The following is a 13,623-nucleotide window of genomic DNA, read 5'->3' as shown; positions in this document are numbered from 1 at the left end:
TAAAATAATATGAAGCCAAATGGATGCCGAAATAATAGGGCTCGAAAAAGGTGCCAAAAAATAAGACCCAAAAAAATAACCTACCGAAACAATAGAACCCAAAAATATAGGACTGAAATAATTTCATTAAATTTTTAAATACAAAACATTTTCTTTTTGTTAAATATATTTTTGCATGCACATTCATGCTTATTTTTTGTGGGGAGTGGGGGAATTTGAAACAATTTCATGGAATGTCAAAAGATATCTATTGGGGGATATGATGAGTCTCTCATAGGTTATAAAACAAATGATCCTCATTTCATTTTCATTTTGTATTTTTACAAGAAGGAAGATGTGGAGATTATTGGATCAGATTAGAGTTTTTGAAGAGAACTAGATTAAAGTTTTAGAGTAATATTTTGTATGTGAGATTTCTATTTTAATTTTAATTTTTAATTTAGTTTTTTAGATTTAGATTTAGTTATGTATTTAGATTAAATGTAAATTTAGTTTCAAAATTAGTTATAATATTCTCCTTTGATTTAGATTTTAATTTCAATAAGTTTCATATAGTTTAGCCTTGCATGTTTGATTTAGATATAGAATTTAAATTGATTGAAAATCTATTTGATTTGGATATTTGATAATACATTTCATTTGCACATTTTTAATGTGCATGGTTCAATTTAGTTTTGCATTTGCATGTTTCACATTAGTTTTAGATTTGCATATTTCAAAATGATTTTGGTTTGCATGTTTTAGATTTGTATATTTCATAATAGTTTTATATTTGCATGTTTCAAAATATTTATATTTCTCATGTTTCATAATTAAAGTTTATCATTAATATGGATGGCAATGTCACCTTATCAATAACATTTGTATTTTATTTAAGTTAATGATTAATTTAAAATAAACTAATCACATATTTAGTTTTTATTTTGTCATTATTTAATTAGATTATGTATGTGTTTTATTTAAATATTTTTCATAGTATATATATAGATTTTTATTAATATTTACGTTTGTAATGTTTGAAAAGTGGAAGGCAATGCCACCATATTTCAAACATTACAATCTAACTATTTTATTTGAAATATTTTTGATTTTGATTTATGTTATTTTGAACATTATTCATTTGAAAGAATTTATGTTAATTATTAATACTTTTTCATTCTAATTATTTATATATGTTGATGTTTGTTTATAAGTTTGTAGGTTACTATTTGAGTTATGGATGTCTCGAATAGAGAATCAAACATTATTTGATACTAGCCTAACTACTTTAATGACCTCAAATGATTTCTTTAAGACTGAGTTTGACAAATGCCTACAAATAATTAAAGAGATGTGCACAATTATAATTAAAGTTGTGGAGAATGCAATATTTCCAATTGACTATGTTGAGAAAATGAAAGGAATGCATATGAAAGATATATGAAAATTCCTACGTGATACATTTACAAAAGTGGATGGATTTCCCTCAATGATGAAAGAAGTCTTTCACAATCATTGTTCAAATAAAGGTCCAAAAGAATCCTAATTATTGAAGAATGTGACATGTATTTACACCATTACAAAGATTTAATTTTTGTATATAGTTCATTCTTGTCTCCGGTTTCACAATTTTACTTCTAATTAGTTGTATTGGCAGTTTTGTTTCCCCATTGTTCTATGTAACTTTCATGAAAAAGAGAACAAGAAAAAAATAATCTATTGTTGTACAAAACATTTTCTTCAATAGATGTGGCTACTAAATATGTTAATTAAGAAAGAAAATCATAAGTCTAAATAGATGTCCTTAATGATAGGCATATTTATTGATTACAATTCTTAATCATTGCAATAAAAATTGCATTAGCATTATTAAAAATTCAACAATATATAATGTTCTCACATCATCATGGAGAAATAATTTCCATAAAATTGATTGTTTTATATTCTTTCACACCTTTTGCATCATCTAAATAGTTGTTTTGGGACTTATAATTTCCCTTTCATGAATTAAAATTTCTACATTATTTGAGTCATTTGTATATCATATATCCCAAATTTGACCATAGTTGTGCTCCAAATACTCCAACACTACACCTAAATCTCATATTTCCCTTAACCATGTCCCTTATTTTAGTGTAACATATAACCACTTAGGAACCCTAATCATAACAACGAGTGTCATATAAATGAAATTGTAAACCTTGGATCCTAACTCTAACTCTTACTCTATATATGATTGTACTAAGCATTTAGTAAATTATACACCTTAACCTAACACTATATGTACTAGTAACTAGAAATAATATTATATTTGTTATAAGTGGGAATATATATATATATATATATATATATATATATTCCCACTTATAACAAATATAATATTATTTCTAGTTACTAGTACATATAGTGTTAGGTTAAGGTGTATAATTTACAGAGAGAGAGAGAGAGTAGGGGTGTATCCAGAGAGCATAGAGGAAGAGAGAGATTAGGAGATATATATCTAGAGAGCAAGGTGAGAGAGATAAGGGGGTGTGTCTAGATATTAGAGAGGGATTAGGGGGTGTATCTAGAGACTAGAGAGAGATTAGAGGGTGTATTTAGACAGGGGAGAGATATTATTGGAGAGAGAGAGAGAGAGAGAGTGTGTAATAATAACACTAACATCAGCTATAATATGATTAATAACACAAAAGTAACCTTAATCACAATAATAGTACAAGCCCTAACTCTAACTCTAATTCTAATTCTACCCCTAACCCTAACCTTAACCCTTTACAACCCTAACTCTAATCCTAATTCTAACCCTAACCCTAATTCTAGCCCTAACCCTAAGCCTTACTATAACTCTAATCCTAACTCTAATTCTAATTATAACCCTAATCCTAACCGTAATTTCAATCCATATTCTAACCCTAACCCTAACTCTAACTCCAACTCTATCTATATCCTTAACCCTAACCCTAACCCTAATTCTAACCCTAACTCTACCTCTAACCCTAACTATAACTCTAACTCTAACTCTAATTGTTACCCTAACCCTAATACTAACCCTAACCCTAATCCTAACCCTAACACTATATATAATGCTAATCCTAATCCTAACACTATATGTAACTCAAACTCTAACCCTAACCCTAATTCTAATCCTAACCCAAACCATAATTCTTACCCTAACTCTAACTCTAACCCTAAATCTAACCCTAACTCTAACCTTGAATCTAACCCTAACTCCAACCCTGACCCTAAATCTAACCCTAACCCCAGCTCTATCTCCAACTTTAACTGTAACTCTAACTTGATCCCTAGCTCTAACTCTAATTATAACCCTAACCCTAACCCTCGCCTCAATTCTAGCTCCAATTCTAACCCTAACTCTAACCCTAACTATAACTCTAACACTAACACTAATTGTAACCCTAACCCTAATGGTAACCCTAACTCTAATTGTAACCCTTGTGCTAACCCTAACCCTAACTCTAACTCTAACCCTTGTTCTAACTCTAATTCTAACTCTAACTCTAACTCTAACTCAAATCCTAACTCTAAATCTAACTCTAACCCTAACCCTGACCCTAATTTTAACCCTAACTCTAATTCAATCTCTAACCCTAATTATATTTGTAACCCTAATTCTAACCCTAACCCTAATCCTAATTGTAACTCTAATTCTACCCCTAACCCTAACCCTAACCTATATAACCCTAACTCTAATCCTAATTCTAACCCTAACCCCAATCATAGCCCTAACCCTAACCTAATTCTAACCCTTACTATAGCTCCAATCCTAACTATAACTCTAACTCTAATCATCACCCTAACCCTAATCCTAACCCTAAACCTAACCCTAACACTAATTCTAATCCTAACTCTAACCCTAACCCTAACTCTAACTCTAGCTCTAAATTTATCTCTAATTCTAACCCAAACTCTAACTATAACTCTAATTGTAACCCTAACCCTAACATTAACCCTAACCCTAACTCTAATTATAACCCTAACCTTAACATTAACCCTAACCATAACTTTAACTCTAAACCTACCCCTAATCCTAACCCTAATACTATATATAACTCTAACCCTAACCCTAAATCTAACCAAGTAACGTTAACCCTAACCCTAAATCTAACCCTAACCCCAACTCTATCTCTAGCTCTAACTCTAACCCTAACCCTAACCCTAACCCTAACCCTAACCCTATCCCCAATTCTAACTCTAACTCCAACTCTAACTCTTATACTAACACTAACACTACCTCTAATTTTAACTCTAACTCTTATTGTAATCCTAACCCTAATGCTAACCCTAACCCTAATTGTAACCCTAACACTAAACCTAACCCCAATTCTAATTCTAACTCTAAATATAACCCTAACTCTAACTCTAACTCTAACTCTAACCCTTATTCTAAATCTAATTCCGACTCTAACTCTAACTCTAACCCTAACTCTTATTCTAACCCTAACCCTAACCCTAACTGTATTTTTAACCCTAATTCTAACCATCGCCCTAATTCTTACCCTTACCCTAACCCTAAGTCTAATCCTAACTATATTTGTAATTCTAATTCAAACCCTAACCCTAATCCTAACTCTAACTCTAATTCTAAACCTAACCCTAACCCTAACCCTAAATCTAACCCTAATTGTAATTCTAACCCTAACCCTAACTTTAGCTCTAATTGTAACCCTAACCCTAACAATAACCCTAAATCTAACCCTAACTCTAATTCAAACCCTATCCCTCACCCTAATTTTAATCTTAATGCTAACCCTAATCTCTAACTCTAACCCTAACCTTAACCCTAACCTTAACACTAACCCTAACCCTAATTCTAACCTTAACCCTGACCTTAACTCTAACTCTAACCCTAACCCTAACCTTAACACTAACCTTAACCATAAACATAACTCTACCTCTAACTCTAACCCTAAATCTAACTCTACCATAATTGGACTCTAACCATAACCCTAACCCTAACTTTAATCCCGACTCAAACCTTAATACTAATCATAACTCTAACCTTAACCCTAACTAAAACCCTAACCCTAGCCTTATTATAACCCTAACTCTAACCCTAACCTTAACCATGAGCATAACTCTAACCCTCACCTTAACCATAAATATAACTCTACCCCGAACTCTAACCCTAAATCTAACTCTATCATAATTGGACTCTAACCCTAACCCTAACTTTAATCCTGACTCAAACCCTAACCCTAATCCTAACTCTAACCTTAACACTGACTCAAGCCCTAACCCTAGTCCTACAATAACCCTAACCCTAACCTTAACTATAACCATAACTCTAACCCTAACCTTAACAATGAGCATAACTCTAACCCTAACCTTAATCATAAACATAACTCTACCCTTAAATCTAACTCTACCATAATTAGACTCTAACCCTAACTTTAATCCTGACTCAAAACCTAACCCTAACTCTAACCTTAACCTTGACTCAAACCCTAACCTTAACCCTAACCATAACTCTAACCTTAATCGTGACCATAACTCTAATCCTAGTCTTAACCATAAACTTAACTCTAATCTAAACCTTAACCATAACTCTAACAATGACCATAACCATAACTCTAACCCTAACCTTAACCATAACTCAAACCCTAACCTTAACTCCAACCCTAACCCTAATTAATGTCGATAGGCATTCTACAATGGCAGAATGGGGGAGTGGGATGGTGTGAGTGTGTTAATGTTAACTTTTATTCTTGTAGGTTAAATTTGACAACCATCTACATGTCAAAAGTTTAAATCTTATTATAAATAGAATATACTTTTAAAAATAATTTAATAAATAGAACATAAAATATCCGTTTAAAATAATATTTGTAGATCATCCATTTTTTAAGAAATTAAAATAAAAAGCTTAAATTAGTAAAAAAACTAAATAAAGGAGATAATATAATTAAATTATAATTATTTTGTAGTCAATATCTATCGGCATTTATTTAGATAGATTTATTTAAGATATCTATACTAGTTCTATCCCTAAGGTTAACATTAACGGTAATGGTAACTTTGTCCCTAATCACATATCTACATTTGACTATAACATTTTACATTACAATATCCTAAAAATAAAATATTTTTTTTGTAATCTAAATTAAACTCTATATATTAAATTTTATAAAAATGTTTTGAAGCATATTTTATAGTAACTTTATACAATTCTAATTAAAAAAATTATAATAACCTTATCAAAATATAAATAAAAGCTTATATATACCTATATATATTACGCCGAGAGTAAGCTTATATACCTATATATATTACGCCTAGAGTAATCATTCTAGAGGTGCCTATTTTCATAAATCACAGCTGCAATTAAAATAACCTTAAGATTAAATAAAATAGGTACCTCCAAATATATATATATATTAGTTATTTTTAACTAACAAATACTTTGTGGCCATTCCTTTTAGGGTTGGGCGAAATTGATCGGATGTGCCCTAAATTTAAATTTTTACTCATTAAAATTGGTGTCAGGGCTCCACGAAATTGCTTGAATATGCCCATGCTCTGCACTAATTTGATGCGCATAAATTGGCTGGAGGGGTCGATGGAGAAGCATTGAAGGTGCTTGCAGGCGAGTGGAGTAGAGAAGAGAAGAGGGGCATCGGAGGTGATGTGATGTAGAAGCAGGCTGTTAAGTGTGGGCGAACAGGTAAAAGACGGATGCCTCATCTGGCTACTATTCTTTTTCCTGCACCGCCCATACCTGACATCCTCCCTACGCATCCCCTTCCTTTCCTGTATCATCTGTCTTCTCTCTGCTGTTTTTCGTTGTACGCCTCTCTGATCCGTTCCATTGCTCGTATCTTCTTCTTACTGGTCTTAATGAATTTGCTTTGTAATTTAAAAATTATCATTTTCTTGCTAGAAGCCCTATGAAAATCTGCTGTTTTTCTGTAGTTTTGGTATAGAAGCTTGATTGCTTTTTACTGTTTTCTTTTATTTATGCTAAGCCAGAACTGGTCTCACCTTTTTGGGAGGTATACATGATGCGTATCTGAGTTCTTGTAAGGGTATTTTTTTTGGTACTCGATACGGTTGACAATCGTTTCTTTTATTATTATTATATACCTTCTCACAAATTTACGCATTTGTACTTGCATGGTTTTTGTTTTTTCAGATATCTGGGTTTTGCGCTGTCTTTACTGATACTAAATTGACTAAAGACTTTTGCTGTCAATAATTTTGTGAGATCTTGAACTTTGATGTAAACAAATATATTGTATCCTATCTCAGCCATACGCAACCTTGAAAATCTCAAATCCGGGGCTAGCCAGCCATATTTTTAGAACACCGTATTTAGGATATTTTGAAAAGAAAAAGTGCAGTCCTGATAAGGTTTGCGAAATGCTTGATGCTGACAGATCTCACAGCTACCTGTTTTTTTTACATCAGTAGACATAACTTAGTTTATAAGAACATCCAACCGGGAGAGTTAAACCTCTTATCTTACCAGGATATTCGAACCCCTCGGTTATTTTGCAGAACACTTGTTGATTGTTTTCTTCTTATATCTAACCAGGATAGTAGAGCCCGACCATGTTATTTCATTTTGTCCCTGTTATTTGGAGATGTTTTATCACGATCTTGCCAAAATATTCAATTGAATTGAATTACGTGGTTCCTGGAATTAGTATCAAATTACAGTACTCCTAAAACTTCTTAATCTCTTTTGATTCGGAGTGTTAGTTGTTTTCCCAGTGAGGAGATTGCTGCATTCTCTATTAATTATTCTCACAAACCTTGATTTGGTGTGTCAGCCGTTTCTCTATTTCTCTTCACAATTTTTTTCTTAATTCTTGAGGTCTGGAATGATGTACATTTTTCTAGTGAATTATTCTATTTCCCCCTTTTTTGGCTATAGAAAGTCCGGTTTTGAGGGACAAGGAAAACGCAAGAAGAGAAAAAACTAGGGGAAAACACCCCAGGGAAATGAACTATACGAAGAAGCAGCTGGACACTGCGAAGACCCTGAATTTACTTAGCACACTCTGCTTCCAAATTGGAAGCAATATGCCTTGATGCTGCCAAAGGGGAGATTTCAGTCCATACTTTAGTCTGTAAAGCCCTGTATACCCTAGCTATCGCACCCTATACTAGCAGCCCAGTTCGCTACTGATTTTCTGCTCTTGACATGTGAACACCTTATACTCTCAAATGCTTTGCTGACAATTTTAGCAACTTCAATAACACTTTTGGATTCCAGTTATGGATTGAACCACCACTCATTGCTCCAATCACCATCTTTGAGTCGGCTTCGACCCAAAGTCTCCTTCACCCCTTCATCTGGCAAGTCTCCAGTTGTGGATTTATCATTGCTCATTGCCCCTAGCACCATCTTTGAGTTGGCTTCAACACAAAAGTCTTCTCCATCCCATGTCTCTGGCAATCATCAGTCCCCAGGGCAAGGCACTGGCTCTAGCAGAGGGATTTATCATTGCTCATTGCCCCTATAACCATCTTTGAGTTGGCTTCAACCCAAAAGTCTTCTCCATCCCATGTCTCTGGCAATCATAAGTCCCCAGGGCAAGGCACTGGCTCTAGCAGAGTTATTTGAATAGACACCAGCACCCCCATAGTAAAGAACAATAGTAATTGCCTGAGGCATCTTGAGATACACCATCCCCACCGGCATCACTAGGGTTCCCCTTTGCTGCACTCTCAAAATTAAGCTTAATCCACCCTGACTCCGAGGGCACCCAAGATCACTTGTTACTACTGCCCTGTTCTTCGCATAGCCTACCTTGTGCCCTTGAAAACAGGCCATGTATTAGCCCAACCAACCTCTTACTCCCTTAAAAACCAGTTGTTCTTCCTGTGAGCCTCTTCCAGCTCCCCTATGATGTTGACCGCTTTCTCCCATAAGCATTCAATCATTTTAGCTTCCTCTTGGACAGTTATCTGATTTCTCTCTATGCTTAATGACCAGATAATTAAGGCAAGTGCCACATCCCAACACCATCTTGCATTGGATAAATAGATGAGCATTGTTTTCCTCATGAGCATGGCCCATCATGCAGTGAAGGGACCAACCTTGCTCTCTTTTTTTCATGCTAACCATAGGAAGGCATTCATTTTTGGAATACCAAACTTGCACCAGATCCTAGAATTACCCCTTGAAGTAGCCTTATTATAGTAGAAAGAGTTGGCCTCTTTCACTGTGACATTCCTACTCAGATGCTTAGTCCAAATAAGTCTGTCATCTTGCGTTTTACCTGCCACTGATATTTTACCAAGTTTGATCTGGATGTCCTACACACCCTGCAGATCCATTAATGTAGCGTCAAAATGTTTCCATTCTCTATTGGGAGGGACACCTTGAATGTAATTAGCCACCTTATCTCCAATCACAGTCTCACAATGTGTCATCAGAGGTGCAAAGTGCGGATCATCAGTGAGGGCCTTGTCCTCCAACCAACCATCTCTCTCCAACAGCAGATACTATCTGCTTTCCACAATTGCCATGTCAAGTCACTTTTTACCAGAACCTCTAGGAAGCTCACAACTAAACAATGAACTTATGCTATTACCCAAGTATTTTGCCTGGAGAACTCTGTTCCAGACCTTGTTCTGCTCTGTATAAATCCTCCATACCAGTTTAGTTCCCAGTGCTAAATTCATATCCTTACACTTTCTTATTTCGAGACCTCCCTGATCCATAGGTTTGCAGACATCCTCCCACTTCACAAGACAATACTTGAAGATATCTTTGCTGCCTCCATAAAATATTGCACCTAACAGCTTCCATAGTCTTTGGCCCCTTATTGGGAACTTTGAAAACTGACATGGTATAAACTGGTGCCACGGACAAGGACGCCTTGATAAGGGGTAATATGACCAGCCAAGAAAAGCCACTTGCCTTTCCACGAAGCCAAAATAATCTGCATCTTGTTCGTAACATTATGCTGCTCTTTTGTACCAAGATTTTCCATTAAAAAGAGGCATACCAAGATATCTACTTGGTAAAACATCTAGCTCATAACCAAGGACCTGTTGTATATCCATCCGCTTCACATGTCCATCTTTTAATAGGTAAATTCTTGATTCCATCTTTTAATAGGTAAATTCTTGATTTGGCAGTGTATAAGTTTTTGCCTAGCAGCCTGCTCATACATATTGAGCACCGAAGAGTGTCGTCAACAGATTGACGGTGGAAGAGATTGCCAACTCCCCCAGAGACTTAAACACCCTGTATATTGCCAGCCTTCTTCTCCTTAGTCAATTTTTGCCCCAAGACCTCAGCAATAATGAGAAAAAAGGAAGTGAGATAAGGGGTCCCCTTGTTGCAGGTTGAGTCAGTTGGAACACGCCTGATCAAAACAATGTAGGATGTGGAGGAGATGTAATTATGCACCCACCTACACCAAGACTCACAAAAGCCAGATTTTCTTATAGTTTTAACTTTTAATTAAAAAATTCTAAGGTACCTGAACATAGGTCTTGTTCATATCCAATTTGATGATCATCTCGTCTCGATTCTTACAATGTGCTTAGTGCAGAACTTCTTTCATCCCCTAAGCCTAGTTGCCATTGACTTGGAGACAGTTTTATAAATGTGTAATGTCCCTATTTGGGACTGGGCTTAATTTATTTTCATTCTCTGATCGTAGACTAGTTACGTGTATTTTCCTTCTTAATGATGATCTCTGTGTTAATTTTTTTATTATCTATTATTGTGTTTAATTATTATTATTTGATAAACTACAGTAAAGTCCCAAGACCTCTCACATAAGAGATTCACAATTTCAATTTACCATTGTATTGTAGACTCTTACATATATCTTTTCATAAATATTATATTATATTATATTAATAAATAAATAAATAATATTAATTTTACAAATTATTTTAATTACACCAAGGCGTACCTATACTGAGATTTCACAACTTCAAAGGTGCATCCAGGGTTTTAAATGACTCATTATGGATGTAAGGCTATTGAATCAATCTCAGCAGTTTGTATTTCTATTTTATTTTATTTATGGGCCAGGTGAAATCTCAGTCAACTGACGCTAACGGACAAAACAAACAAATGGGAATCTGGTTCAGGTTCCGTCAGTTCATGAAGCCGTGTTCTTTTTGTGCCGTCGCGTTGAGTGCAGCAAGCTTGATCCTGTGACGTGCTTAAATGCTTTCATTTTTGAATGGATGTTTGAATCGCGGTGGGTTCTGTGGGGCTAAAATTGCGGTTAATTGGGAAGTGCTTAAGACCCCCAAAAGTGGTTGGTGGGGGGCAATATTTTATGCTTTCGTTTTTGAATGGACGTCAATTGGGAAGTGCTTAAGCCCCCGAAAGTGGTTGTTGGGGGTCAATATTTTATGCTTTCATTTTTGAATGGATGTTTTAATACCTGTGGGTCCTGTCGATTTGATAACTGTTTAGTAAATTGTATTAGATTATATGAGGAATTTAATAATCTATTAGGAATAGATTCAAGGTGATTTTCATTCTAAAGATGGATTCATGTGAATCACTACTCATGAAATATGGATCAATGAGATTGACCCAAAAATCACAAAGTTAAATCTTGATAGCGATATCACAACATTCTACAGATTTCAAGTAATGACATAAAGTTGTGAGGAAAAGACATCATGAAAATTAATAAAATCATTTTTTAGTTTCTACTTTCTTTTACCTTACTACACCCTTTTTACAGTTATAGAGTTGTTTTGTCTAATGATTAGTATCATGATCAAAGGTAGGTTTTATGTTAGGGTTGAGTTTGAGTTATAATTATGTCTTAGCATTAGGGTTACAATTATATTTTAGGGTTAAGATTTTCCTCGAGTTAATATTTTAGATTAAAAGTTTAGGTTTATGTCACAGTTAGGATTATGATTGGGTTTAGAGCTTGGGTTATGATTATTTTGGATTGGGGTTTTAGTTAGGGTTAGGATTAGAGTTGTGAATAGGATTTATAGTTAAAATTATGGTTAGGGTGAGGGATTACATTATAGTTAACATTATGTTTAAGGTTTCAATTTTGATTAGGGTTAAGGTTGGGGTTAGGTTGAGGTTAGACTTAGGAATACAATTAGTTTTTTAGATGAAGTTGTGATTTATATTAGGGTTAAAACTAGGATAATGGTTTAGGTTTATGTTGATTAGGGTTACTGTTGTTTTAATATTTTGTATTATGTCACAGTTAGGATTATGATTGGGTTTAGAGCTTGGGTTATGATTATTTTGGATTAGGGTTTTAGTTAGGTTAGGGTTAGAGTTGTGAATAGGATTTAGAGTTAAAATTATGGTTAGGGTGAGGGGTTACATTATAGTCAACATTATGTTTAAGGTTTCAATTTTGATTAGGGTTAAGGTTGAGGTTAGACTTAGGAATACAATTAGTTTTTTAGACGAAGTTGTGATTTTTATTAGGGTTAAAACTAGGATAATGGTTTAGGTTTATGTTGATTAGGGTTACTGTTGTTTTAATATTTTGTATTATAATCTTGTTTACCAATATGATTAAATGTTTGTGACAAGGTTTACAATAATAGAAATTAATTATCTTCCTAACTGAGAGATTTTGGACCTTATTAGTTGCATAATTGTATGCAAAGGAATATACTCAAATATTCTTTAATTGACCTTTAATCTCTGTTCAGCATTCCCATTATAGCCTAAAATGTGATTACTAGTAATATAATTATTAATTATTAGCTAATGGACTATTATAGGTGGGCTGTTGGACCCAAACAACTTACCATTCACTGGAAACTACTTGCCTATCAATGATTTGTCTCTTTTGTTATGATGAGTTGCGATATTCAAATCAAATAAAATCTCTGAAGATATCAAAATCAAACTACGACTATGACTATTTTCTTTAGCTTCCCCATAAACACAACAGAAACACAACTGAACACTGTTTAGTTATACTAAAATTTAATTGGTAGTATTGTAGCGATAATCATGGTTCTATGTATTAGATCCATATCATCAAACTATGCATCACCTCCAGTCACCATTATTTTGTTCTCAATACAATCACAATTTAAGCTCTAGAATTTTATTGACAGAGAACCAAATACCATATGTAGCCATTTACAGTTGACATACCCCGGACAATTGTAGTTCCAACTATATAATTTAATGAAAGAAACCCCAATAGCATATGCAGCCATTTACTGAAAAAAGCCTATCCTACAATTGCTGCGCACTTACTTTCATTCCCCTCATCACTACCTATTCAAGTCCTCTCAACAAAGTTACAAACCTTGCTTCTTCATATAGATGATTCGCACTACATTAGTATTCTCAAATCATAAGCATTCAGAACTACATATATCTAGTTGTACTCTGGTAGTTACAGCATTGATCTTTCAAGATAAATGCATACAATAGATTTTCAACTCAAAAGGAACAGTTTATGCCTGGGAGCAATTCAGTGATGGAAAATTTATTTTTGAAAAAAATCACACTGAATGCCCCACCACAAAAAACTTCACCTCCACAAAAAATCTGCAATCTGCTGACAAACCAGCAGATTTTCCTATAGAATGTTAGAATATTACAATTTCTCTGGATAGTTATGCCAGTAGATTTTATAACTATGTCAGTTTTGGTTGTATTTCACTCCCTCCTGCTTCTGTTTGTTTCCTGCGGTTTTA

The 13,623-nt window shown here is 34.1% G+C and overlaps 1 long non-coding RNA gene across 1 annotated transcript; it reads right to left on the bottom strand.

Moving 5' to 3' along the window:
- Positions 1–7,956: 7,956 nt before the first annotated feature.
- Positions 7,957–10,023, bottom strand: LOC149572770 (uncharacterized). Its single transcript, XR_016359482.1, has 2 exons — positions 9,429–10,023; positions 7,957–8,793 (listed from the first exon to the last, which is right to left on the bottom strand). It is a non-coding gene; the product is annotated as an uncharacterized LOC149572770 (long non-coding RNA).
- Positions 10,024–13,623: the final 3,600 nt, after the last annotated feature.

This window comes from Cupressus sempervirens, chromosome 2 (assembly GCF_028749045.1).
Source record: "Cupressus sempervirens isolate cs-2001-9-10 chromosome 2, ASM2874904v1, whole genome shotgun sequence".
NCBI classification, from domain to species: domain Eukaryota; kingdom Viridiplantae; phylum Streptophyta; class Pinopsida; order Cupressales; family Cupressaceae; genus Cupressus; species Cupressus sempervirens.
This window is presented reverse-complemented; position numbering and strand designations above follow the sequence as displayed.